At 36.4% G+C, this 13,888-nt stretch overlaps 1 protein-coding gene across 2 annotated transcripts in view; it reads right to left on the minus strand.

The window, feature by feature from the left end:
• LOC105256678 (autophagy-related protein 16-1) overlaps nt 1–13,888 on the minus strand; it is a 406,486-nt gene that overhangs the window by 241,878 nt on the left and 150,720 nt on the right. The gene's annotated exons all lie outside the window — the stretch shown is intronic.

A 13,888-nucleotide genomic window follows, 5' to 3' on the forward strand; every position in this document is an offset into this window, starting at 1 on the left:
TGTACATGACTAAGCTGCCCATAGATTATACATTCTGTTAACAACGATCAGAGTTTGAACACATAATGGCCGCAGGCCATTCACTAAACTCTACTGACCAATGAAAATTAAATCTCTTCGTGACGGTTAGAGTTTCAAGCGCAAAATGGTTTGTATCAGAAAAGAGAACTCGCGGGTAGAGAGGAACGCGAGAATATAAGGTGAATCGTGCTGCACGAGCGAAAAGTAGACCATGTAAATGTACAAGATCACTGGTTTCCAGTCTCCGTTAGTTTACTTCTGAGCGATTCAATAAGCGTGAGAATCTTGTCAAGTGGCAGCGAGAAATATCAGAAGAATATTTAAATGGAGAATGTTAATAGCCAACATATTCAGTTAAATTATTAATAAAATATAATTTTTTTCGTGTAAAACTAGAAAAAGACGCAAGAGTAAGTATAAACACATATACGGAATATTAATATTATTAAAAAATGCAATTATCTCGAAAACCATACAAACTTTGATTTTTCTTCTTCCTATCAAAGATAATTTATTTTATTAATAGGTAATTTTATTAATAAATCATTTTTAATAATTTATATTTTACTAATTTGTATCTTTTTATATCATTAAAAAATCCAGATAAACATAGGGAAAATTATTAGAGAGATATGTCATTATGAATCATTTCCACAGCACACTAAAAAAGTGCAATCGAGAATTTGAAAGAGTATAATAGAATGTTGTATGCAAGGGAAAAAAAGAATCGAAGGTATACAGTTGGAGCAATCTATTTAATACCTATTTAATCGTATTTTGCTGCACATCGTAAGCATATATGCTAAAGCAATCGCAAGAACTTTATTCCTATTTTACATAGCCTCATCTAGCGTAACATCGCTTCTCTTTCGCAGCGATGCGCGACGGTAACGAAAAAGAAGAATACACTTTCTCATCTGGAAATCGTGCCGCTAGAATTTTAAGACAAGCCCCCGAGATTACCAGCGTCTGGTTCCTTCCAATCGAACCGCCGGGATGTAATTTATCGCGCATAAAACGAGAGCGTAAGTCGCCCGGATACGATTTGGCGAGTCCATTCGGTTGACTATGTTAATGAACCGAATCGAGATAATGCCACGCGATGCTCCTCTAGTTTACGATTCTGCCGACGCGGCCGGAAGTATGGTATATAGCTATCGAGTGACAAGCAAGTCCGGTGTTATCGACCCGAGGCTCGTCGCTCGTTCGCAAGTAGAAGCGGAAGAAGCAGCGAGCGAGCGTTAGTTTGGTGGCGTAGAAGTTCCGATAGGTTCCCGGTATTTTCCGGATATTTCGTTTCTCGACAAGGCATTGCCGTCTTCGTCGTGCGATAACGGAGTTGTGTCGCAGATATCAAACGCCTCGGTCGTACGGTTTTCTTTGGTATGTGACGTGCGGAGGGAGAGGCGAAACGGTGGCAGAACTTCCGACAACATTCGCCAGCGGGGAGAAGAAGGCACAGTATATATACAGGGTGTCCCATTTTAATGCCCCACCCCAAATAACTTTCTTATTTTTAATTTTAGAAAAAGATGTTTCAGACAAAAGTTGTATGGTTTCGAGGGGGACATAAGATGGTACCATTAATTTGATCTTGAAGAGTCACATGAAGGTTACGTGAAGATCATTTTCAATTTCTTAAATGGAACACCCTATATATTTTTGCATATTCTTGTAGCTTATCTCGAGAGCTTTCCAAAACACTATAAATAAACATTTTTTCATCAAGTACGTTTCGAGTAATGAGGCTTGAAATCATTTCTTAATTTTACATAAACCATAAAATATCTTGTAAAATATTCATTTTTTGATTATCTTACCTTAATACTTTTATGTATAAAATAATGAGAGAAATCAATTGGTGTAAAGAAAACATACAGTTGTTTTTAAGAAAAAATATGGAATTGTTAATTGCAAATTACATATTTTTTTCTTAAAAACAACTGTATGTTTTCTTTGCACCAATGGATTTCTCTCATTATTTTGTACATAAAAGTATTAAGGTAAGATAATCAAAAAATGAATATTTTACAAGATATTTTATGGTTTATGTAAAATTAAGAAATGATTTCAAGCCTCATTACTCGAAACGTACTTGATGAAAAAATGTTTATTTATAGTGTTTTGGAAAGCTCTCGAGATAAGCTACAAGAATATGCAAAAATATATAGGGTGTTCCATTTAAGAAATTGAAAATGATCTTCACGTAACCTTCATGTGACTCTTCAAGATCAAATTAATGGTACCATCTTATGTCCCCCTCGAAACCATACAACTTTTGTCTGAAACATCTTTTTCTAAAATTAAAAATAAGAAAGTTATTTGGGGTGGGGCATTAAAATGGGACACCCTGTATATATGTGTGGAGTCCACATATATATATATTACACGAGAGTGAGGAAGAAAAATGGAGAATAGGATTGCACGAGAACACGGATGTACTACGTACGGTGGTTCGAATCTCTGGCTGGAACGCCGAAGATTCGTTTTTCACCATGGCGACATTGTGTCGCTGCGGAACATTATGTTGTGTTTATTCTGCCGTGGAAACTTGTCACAGGAGTCGCATACCGGTATATGTCGCGATCACGCTGACATGTTCGTTTATCGGTCAATTATAAATTTATACGCCTGATTATATTCAGTCGATCGGTCGTAAAGCTGACATTGCATTCTGATTAAAAATTTTATGCGTCGTTTTCACGATGAGTCGATAAAATGGAAAATTGTACCATTCAGTTTAGCATCGATATCGTATAAGCGTATATAAGAATATATACTATGTATTTTATAGAAAAGTATTTTTCGCAAACTGTAAATATTATAATTATCGATTAATAATTATTATTATTTATCAATAATGACATATGATATAAGCTTATGACTTTGTAAGAGTATTTTACTAGGCGAAAAATTGTAACAACAATATTAAATCACTCAAGAATGAACCAGGAGTTCGCAGTAATTTAATGAACGTTAAAAACTGAAAGATGTCTCAGTAATTGGAAATGGCGTTTCATTCTAATCGGATAATATACCAGCAAAAAAGTGACGCGCACACGAGATCATCAGTCACTGCTTCATCGTGAATGAGAAACGCCGACTATAAGACGTTCACCTGGAGCCATTTGTCAAAAGTCGAGACAATCCTATCGAAGTGTCTCTCCGAAATTATCTTCCGGCGGCGCCGGACCCATGGGATTCCGGACAATCTGTCCCGGTCGAATTATCCAACATTAACCCTCGGGTTATCGATCTGCCAATTCCACTGCTCGCTACTTCGCGGCAGTCCATTCCCAATCCTCATGCGATTTCAACGAAATATCTCTTTCTCAAAGTAGATGCTTTTACAGCCAAGGTTTCTTTTCGCCGATTTACGAGCCCTGTTTCAGGTAAGATCGAATATGTACCGGTATAAGCATCTTGAGATTCTTCACTGCGAAAATAAAACGATTAAATTATCCTAACAATGATCGAGAGCGCGATTATAAAAAAATATAACATGGTCCAAAGACGTAATCTGCAATCTTATGTATCATTGCGTGTGAAAAGGAAGTATCCATCGATGGGAGATTATGCGGCGAAAATCATTTGATTTTAAATTCATAGTCTATAAATGTTCCGATGTCTTCTCTTAAACGCTTGGTTCTGGTCGTACATACATCTTAGAATGCGTTTCAAAGATATAGCTCGATAAATACATCGTAATTCCTTACGATTTTGTGTCTTCTCCTTCTCGTATATACCGTCATACGCCGATATACCGCGCGCAATCCACTTAAAGTTCGTCTCTCGTTCGGTCACATCGAAAGTTGTAAACCAAATCGGAATGTGCATCAGGCGATCAAGGAAAGTGGCGGCGGAGTAAATAGCGGGGTGGTTTTGCCATCGGAATGTCGATGCCGGAATCGGGACAAGGAGATCGGAGTAGTACTACTACGAATGACAGGGTTGCCTTGCTCGTCTCAGCTAAGGCTGTGCTTGGGTTAGGTGAGGATTGTTGCGCGGCATTCAGGCAAGAAGAGACGACAAGCAAAACGAATGGAGATGAGAGATGTGACAAGAAACGGGAGCGAAATCTGGCACATGAAAGGCAACGAAGACAAAAACAGATAAAAAAAATTGTACGGCGAATCAAAACGACCAACGACATATATAGACGATCATATACTTTGCTTTGAATTTTTTGAAAACTGCACAGTTCAGTTTTTCATAAGCTATGTATAATATACCGTGGGATGTGAGAAGTAAAATAAAAATAATATATAAAAATGTATCATCAATTATAAATATGACGTTTAAATTAAATGTAAAAAATAAAAAAAGTACATAATTATCAGTTGCATTTATATATTATTAAATTTCAATTTTAATGATATATTCAACTCTCTATGTTGTAATATAATATTTATATATAAATAGGTTCAACATATATATATATATATATATATATATATATATATATTAATGTACATAATTTAACATATTTAAAATTATTTTAATAATAATATAGGAAAGATAATAACGTGAGAAGATGCATATTCACAATATTAAAAACTAAAAGAATCGATGCTGCTAAAATAACATAGATATTGTTATCCATCTGATTCGAATACGATACATATAACAAGAAAGGAAAAGAACGGCTAAATGGCGTTCAAAACAAAAACAAAAGCTAGTTCGTTGTTAGAGCTTTCATAAACTAACAAAATAATACGTAGTTTCTTTCTGTGATACGTTGGATAATGTCAAAATATAACAAATGACCTGCGCTGTCGAGTAAACTCAATGAAAACACTTTTCTGTTTTCGATATTCTTTGCTAGTTCAACATTTCGTCAATTACCACCTTCGATGCATCGAACTATCTTCTGCATTTTCCGTGTTGCTCTAGACGAGTAACGTATCATTTTCCGATATCAAAAAGAAAAAGACACGCACGGCACATATGTAGGAGACATAAAAAAAAATTAATATTTATTTATAGCACACAAATAAAATAGTAATTACACTCATTTCATTACTTGTTCTTGTTTAATTACAATAAATTCACAGCCAATATAAACATGAAGAGGATCTTACACCTCCCTTTCTCTTCTCGCGCTTCAAGCTTCATAAACTCTTAGATTATTTTTTCTCTTCACCACTTATGCATATCTTTCATCGCGTCTTTCTCATCCGCTTTTCGCTCGAACGTATATACCTTCGTCTTCCAGTCATCCCTCCAAGAGCCAATCCGTCTGACTTCTCGCCGTACTCGTGAGTCTCAAGTATTCTACCGATTGCAGCCACGCAAGTCTTACTTGGAAAGGCCTCTTCGTTTGTTCGTTGACTGGAAATAGTCTCGTCGAATTCAGCGTACTCTTCTAACTTAATGCGATAAAATCGTATCAGGAAGTACTTGGATAACTAAACATTGATTGCAAAAGAGAGATTCAGACGCATTATTTTCTCACTACCCTCAGCCATTCAAACGATGATCCAGTGCGTCAACAAGGCACTAACAAAATACTTATTGTTAGATAAAAGATCATTGCTCGTCAATCGCAACTACCGTCTCTGTTCTAGAAGCGTGTTTGTTCATTGCGACCGAAAGTAAGTAGGTTTTCATCAGCATTCACATTGTCTATGAGGTGGAAGTAAGAACTCCATTCAAACTTTATTTGGATGTATATCCGCACTCGCAGCCAATTATGCTAATGGTTGGTTCAAACTCTTACGAAATTAAATTGGTTTCGCAGACAGCCAATTTCAACTTGCTGACTTTCGAGAATATCCCGCGTGGTTTAATGTAAACTGCCATCTCCCATTCGCGATCTACCATAGCACATAGTAGTTAACAGACTAATTATGAGATCGCTTTACCAGCCATAAATTTCGAAATCTCCCGATGTATCTGTCACTGTTTATTAATTACCATTAAATCGCTATATGTACGCCGTGCATTATCGCTGATAACCTATTAATTGCAATTTATGCCTTTTGCACATCTATTTTCTAATGTGACAGTACACATGACGTTAACATATTTAAATAATTTTTTAGAAATTGCATTTTATGAAGATTCCTGCATCATATTTTTTTGTCTTTTAAATGCAATTTCATTGTAATGCATTCCACTGTGAAAGAAATGCATAAATTTGCCTTAATAAAGGTAAACTATTTTTCTTGAAGAACAAATGATTATGTCAGTTAATGTCGCACTGGAATAATACAATTAATATTTCAGCAACGTCTCTGAATTCGTGACAATTAGTATCAAGCTTTTATTAGAGATTGGAACATCTTTGAGAGACTATTTCTACAGCAACTGATTTCCCGTGGGATATTAATTCTATTCTAAAATAGAGAAACTTTTTGTTACCAACTAGAGAACATCGACCAGCTTATAATAGATTACAAATAAAACTTTTGTACGTTACATTTATACTGTGTAAATTAATTATACGTAAATATTATATAATATTTAATTGAAAGTTTTATAAATTATTACGTAACTTATATGTACATAATTATTACATAGCATTCTTTAATAAAAACTGCGAATTAAATATTAATTGTAGATGTAAAAATTGTCATTGTTTGCATTTATTTTTACTGTTGAAAAGATATTAAACTTTTATATTAAACTTTTAATCTAACAGAATAAAATCTTTTTGTTAATAAAACAAACGTAGACATGTATATTAAGATATTATATCTTACACATTTTAGTTTATTATACCTCTTCCACGAAACAAAGCGTTACAATCCTTGTAAAACATAATTTCGGAAAACAAATATGATTTTCCCAGACGCAAACTCATGCTGTCGCATTAAATGAGTTGCCAGTTATGATCGCCTAAAGTTCCCGCATAGGCACGCTCCACGCGAAACTTCGTTCCCTCCTTCAACGAATTATGCAAATCTCAAAGCTGTTGCTATCCGCCGTGCGGCTGTCGACTCTGCTTCTTTTTTAAAAGCTAGCATTGTTAAAGATACAAACATCTTTATTCGTCAACGAGATATTTACAAGAGAAACAATGAGCTTCTTTTAAGGAATGATCAAATTTTATGTAACTTTGTTTTCTAAAATATAATTAACATTTTTGTTATAATTACGAAGATTAAAATTTATGGTTTCCCTCGTCGTGTACAAGGATCTTAATTTTATAAGCTGTTATTGTTATATAAAAACATTAAATATAATTGTAAATAATTTAATGTCGCTAGTCGAATAATCAAAGGATCATTGAAAAATTGTAGTCGACCAAACTAGCCAAAAAATTAAGTTTATTAATACGACGTTTCGACCATATGGTTGTGGTCCTTATCAAGTATACACGATGTAATAATAATCAGAAGGCAGGCGTTAGTGGTAAACATGTAAAACAACGCAATCACATAATAAAAAAACGTTATTTAACTGGATTCAAATTAGAGAGAAGTTGATGCGTCCGTGTGAGACTTCGTCAAGGTAACAACCATATGGTCGAAACGTCGTATTAATAAACTTAATTTTTTGGCTAGTTTGATCGACTACAATTTTTCAATGATCCTTTGATTAAATATAATTTTACGTGAAAGACACGTAACGAGATTTTATAATTATTACATAATTTATCAGAGAGAGATGCTCGATATAATATGCTAATATGCTATATATATTTATATTAAACATCGTACTATATGCTAATAGTACGATGTTTAATATAAATGTATAAAGTGTAATATAAATGCATATTTTACATTCGAGTAAAAGACTATAAAAAAATCTCACATTCTCGATAACGACCAAACCATCGAAAAGCCAATTCCAATCGTTACTTTTGATCGCGATGAGACCATTGGATCGACCAATGATACTCTTTCGATTGCGGCACACTCGGGCCTGACGTAGCCGCTTTAATAAACGGCGATCATATCGGCGAACAATATCCGGGTGGAATATAAAGAAACATGTATGCGTAGTTGTAACGCTGGCCACGCCGGTAAGAATTATGTAATTGCCAAACAGCGGGGAGTACGATAATGACACATGGGCCAATGATAACATTCCGTTTCAACGGACTGTCGACCGTTCGTGGATGGCTGGGTGGTATATACTAGTCGGTGAATGCATGGGAATAGAAGAGGGAGGGGGAGGACGAGAGCGGACGAAGGGATGAACATGGAGCATGGCTCAGGGGAGAGTAAAAGAGCGACGAGGGGGTGGCTGAAAGCGGAACGGAGGCCCCGTAAACGTGCAAGCGCCAATGCAGCATAACGACACAGCCAAATGGTTCGACCATTACCGCGCCAATATTACCTGCTCAACTGAATTATTGTGTCGAGCGGTCGCGCGAAATATCTGGCATCGATATTGAATCGGTGTGGTAGCCGACTGGCGTTCGAGGAAGGAGAATAAAGAGAGCGGGGTACACCAGGGGGGGTATATATGGCAGAGCAGAGAGCAAAAAAAGCCCGGTGGAGAGAGAAAAAGAAGTAAAAAAAGAGAAAGAGAAAACGTTGACTTTAACGAGAATGGATCTTCGTGGAACAAAAGCCCAATTTTATAGAATAACTTTCAATAAATTCTATTCTCGAATAATGCCGTCGATGAGCGAAAAAGAATAAACGCGGGACGCGCTATCGTCCGCGTTCTCCCTTTGTCTTCTGCCGCCTTAATTATCGGTCATATAATTATATCAAATAAATTACCGGCAGTCTCGTTCAATAAACTGTTTCTTGTAAACGATGATAATTCATTTTGTTTTATACCAAGAAACGCTCTTGCAATTTGTTCCGTTTGAGCGCATTATCTTTTGTCGTTCGGAAAAAGTTAAAATTAACAAAACGATCGAATGGAAAGGGAACAATAAAATGTTGTTTCCGAATTTAAAACGTTCGCTATTCGTTTGAAAACTGTTAATTCTCACGATCGAAGAGGCATGAATCGAGCAAATATAGACACTGGAGGAGAAAAATAAATAAAAGCGTTTTCTGGCGAGACTAACAAAATAGGATTAAATTCTGGCACGTCAGTTCAGTCCATTAACGCAACGATGCGTGAACGATTCTTTATATCAATTTCGCGGACGCTTTTCGAGCCTACGTTCGGCAAATGGTTGCAGCTAAACCATGAACCGTACAGAAATCGGATTATTCGGTGCGTAACCATTTTCTGCAGCGTACCAAAGTTATTTGGCAGGGCGCAACGACACGTACTGAATCTCAACAGAAAATAGCTATTTATAACCTGCATACAGATTCTCGCTAATGTTCATCGAATTCATTTCAGAGAGGCCCATCAATTAAAGTTGTTGGGTGGTTGTATGGCTGGGACGAGCGCGCCGAACAACGGCTCTCCATTTCGAGAACAGATAGTGACGATTATTTGTTGTCATTATCACGTACTGCAAACGAGAACTGTTTGTCAATTTTCACGGGTTTTTGTATATGACGCATCGAGGGCGCTTAAAACAACGAGTTCACAGAAAAAATAGATTGCAATTAATGTCGTTGATCAATTTACTTTCATTTTATGATAATAATTTATTATATCACAATAGCATTGTGTTAATATTTTATACAATTATTGCAATTTGTACTAGAGCCATATTACTCGTCATAAATAAAGTATTCATAATCCCTCGCAATTTTATTGTGTATTTGTAAGAGAGAAAGAGAGAAGATAAGGGGTGGATGAGAGAGAAAATAAGATCAATAATACTTTTATTTATTAATTGTGGAAAAAAATAAAAATTTGTTTTTAAAAAAATTAAAGAACTTTGTAGAAAGATTAGGTAGTTGAATCACAGATTCTCGCGAAATCTTTTATAATCTTTATAAAATAGTATCATAAATAATAAATACATTTCCGCTGAATATATTTATGAAATGTAAAAATTTTAAATATATATTTCGTGAAATATATAAGCTATATTTATATGTACGACGTTAATTGAATAAATTTACATGAGATAGAGCAATTAAAAGACGATGCCTACATTATCGCAGACAATTACTATTACTCAATCAGATGTCTGTGGTTTATGGTGAAACACTTCGACGCGTTGTCGAGCCAGACAGGAACATCGACATAAACTCCATCACCAAGAGACCGGATCCCCCGCAGCTCTATGGCCGGCTCTTGGTCGGCTAATGCGATTGTTATTACATATATTATCTCTGCGCGAGTAATCATGTTTCACATTACCATGGCTCGTTCCTCGATCACGCGGTCTCGGTTGAATCCCGCTGTACGAGCGGTGCCCGTAAGACGACTTTGGAACGCCCACCCATACGCAAATCACCATTTGCAGACGTGTGCGTATTCTTTCTACATGTTTACTACGGAAACGGAGAGTGATCAAGCCGCAGTGTTGGTACACGGCCGCGGTCTTTATACGCCAAGCGATACCAGCAGGAATAGTTCCCGATCGCACGGCAAGTAGTTTACATGCATGAAGGCGTGGTACACAGATATATGCTCAAGGTAAATTGTAACATCATTTGGAGATTATGAAAGAAAGGATCCCTCGCACTCACACTCACCGCGGTTGATAGAATCCTGAAGCCAGGAGCTACCTACAGATCTTTAATATCTTGAATAGCATTAAAATTTTAATTTCATGCATATACATAAATCCGGAAAATTAAATTACACGTGAACATGTCCGTTAACAGGTTTACAAAAAATGCTTGTGTGTGTATGAAAGGTATGTCGTGTGTTGTATTAATTTTCTTGTTTAAATTGAATAAAAAATAAAGAACCAGTTTGAAAATTTCAATTTAAATATCTACGCATATGTAACACAGGAATAACATAATTTATCATACATTTATCGTATATGAATTATATGCTTAAAATTTTTTTAACATTGCGCAGTTGGTACATGCATTCCAAAAATAAATTTTACTGATTAAACAAAACATCATAGCAAAGTTTTTTTTACATGTGTTTTTATAGTATCAAAAATTTTTATAAAAAAATTGACAGAGAAAAAGCGAGAAAGCTGTTGTTAAACAACAAATTGTACATATTAGATGCCGATGACATTAGTTTGCCAATTCCAAATTAGCATTGTATCTCATTATTCTTTCAATATTAATCTCCTCTATTTATAAAAAGTTTGCGACTAAAGAAGAAAGTTTAACGGGTGATAAAGTAACCGATAAACGACGAAACGTCAGCTCTTGAGAACAGCTTGATCCAAATTTAATTCCCACGATAAGTGAAACATCGATGGCTCCGCTAAAGGAGCCTCTGCCTTCGTCGTCGCTTTTTATTATCGCTAACTTCCTGCGCCGAACTTCGTCCTTCTCTTTTGACGGGATATACGATCCTTATTCGATCTTAAGGTGCTCACCGGGAGCTATATCACAATCGCTGCCCATCCTGATTATCCACTCGCAGAGATCGAATCGATTGAAGGGAGCCGCGCTCGCATTTTTCCAACGTTACATCCCATTACCGTGGATGCATCCGAGTAGTCGGAGAGAGAAACTGCAGATAGTCGTAACGAGATTTACCTGATAGAATGGTGGAGTTCAGAACGCGACACAGTCGACGCGAAAGCAGATTTCAGAGAATCTCTACAAGAGAGTTATTACGGCGATATAATCAACTTTCGTAATTACAACCGATTTTCTAATTATGAAAATAATCGATTCAATTATAAGATAATTATATGAGAAGCATAAGCGTATCTGCAATGTAATGCGAGATAGATGCAGAGCAGCAATTTATGCCAATCGAATCCACATAATCCGCGCACGGTCCTCTATTTCTCCTTTACATCGCAACGTTTTCAATGTTTATTGCTTCACGTCGGTATCGCAATTTTCCCCACATTACATACATTGTTATGTTGAATATTTCTTGTTATCGACAATATCATTTTTCTCCCTTGTTCCCGATGCAGCCACGATTCTTAAAAGCAATGAGCTCAACGATGCCGAAATCGGTACGCTGAAGTCCCATACTTGAAGGATTTCGCGTAAAACGAATTGAGCTTGTTCAATCGAAATAAATTCCATTCCATGAGAATCGGCTAAAGTGACTTTTCCGAAATATGGAAAGCCGTATTCCGGCCAGTTTTTCGCCTCCGCGCGAGAACCCGAACCTAGGAAATTTCGACAAGAAGCCGCATTAAAGATTTACACGCTCTCACGTCGATCGTATTACGGTCGAACGAACCACTTTGCGGATGGAGATTCGAGGAATATACGTATGCATACGCGAATATACGGGCATATCGAGTAACGATTGAGAATACGACGATAAAATTCTTCACGGACACGCGTATATGTATGGCCCACTTAACCATTCGATTTTATTTACCTCTTTAAATGCATTCCGACATATTTCTCTTACTCTGGATTGCGGAGCGAAAAAAATAAAATACGTATGTTTACGCTTCTCGACTTCGGCCGGGTAGAGTACATTTGCGCAATTAAAATAGCTAGCGAACTAGGACGCATTAAACTGACAACATCAACCGTTATTTTACGTTGCAATTCGTATCGATGATGTATCGACGATTAAAGAGCGAAATAAAATTTTAATCGAAATAACGGCTTGTATTGTCTCGCGCGTACAATGCACGCGATGATAATGCAATACGTCTTTTGTGCTGCTAAAACTACGTGCATAGCGTGCATCTATTTATGTCTTCAGCGCGTAGATACATTGTATATGAATGAAAATGCTAATTTACACGTGATGTTCTCGCAAAATTTGTTTCATCTTCCACTTTGACAGTTTGAATATTTTATAATGTGCGTGTTCTGAAAAAATGATTCCAGCAAAAATAAATGATGGTTCAACGGATCATTTGTCTCCGAAACTATACTACAAGATTCAATATAAGCTCAGGTGTCGCTCCCGGCAAGACCTAATCAGTATTGGAATATAATTTTAGTAATCTTGGTAATCAATCTTTCCCTGTCCCGACTCTGAAGGATGACATAAACATCGTGAGTGTGTTCACATCTAACGTATGTACATGCATGCATACGCGCTCGTATTATTCTCTTGATACTAATTAAACTTGTTAACAAACAGATCAGATATTATTGTACTGTGAATATTAACCGTACAAGCATGAAGTTGTATTTAAGTTGATTCCCATGAAAGAGAGGAAAGAGGGGAACAAACTCAAGCGAGGGAAAATATTTCCTATGGTTCTCGAGGCGAAGATTCAAGGTGACTGCGCGATTGCCCAAGATGTCTACCTAAACGAACAAACTTCGTCAATTCTGTCTAATTGACCCCCATACAAAGACCAAGTTTCCTAGGAAGTAGTGAAGTTTCAGGACGACGTCTTCTGTGTGTTTGACCCTGGTATAACCACGGTTTCACCACAATGTAGTGGTACGTGTGTATCCCGGAATCTGCACTATCACGTTTCCAAAACAACGGGTATCGACCCGAGCTGCGTTAACACAACGCGGTCTACGGGTTTACCACACAAACATCCAAAGAGCGAATTCGATTTCCGACGTGCAATAATTTGTTACATAGATCTTTAGCTTTGACATTGTATCAAAGTAGTGATTAAACAAAGTAATGATTATTTAAGGAAACGATTAGTAGTCTAGTAATTTCACATCAAAGTAATGACTATTTCTAAGTCGTGTCATATACACGTGTAATACATGTGATAACAATTTTTTTTGTTTGTTAGCTTCTCTCTCTTTCTTTTGTTATTTCATCTCAAAAGCCCGCGGTGGTCACGTAGACAAACTGTTAATGGAATTAATAGTTTCGACCTAAAATTTACTCGGAATAGAGACATTGCCAGAATCCTCCAGTAATTAAATCCCGACCACAGTTCCCGAAAGGCTGAAATTGACATTTCGTTCCCAATACCATGCTCTCTAAGCATTATTGTTCACATTCGGAT

This window comes from Camponotus floridanus, unplaced genomic scaffold, assembly GCF_003227725.1.
Source record: "Camponotus floridanus strain SB8 unplaced genomic scaffold, Cflo_v7.5 scaffold81, whole genome shotgun sequence".
Lineage (NCBI taxonomy): Eukaryota > Metazoa > Arthropoda > Insecta > Hymenoptera > Formicidae > Camponotus > Camponotus floridanus.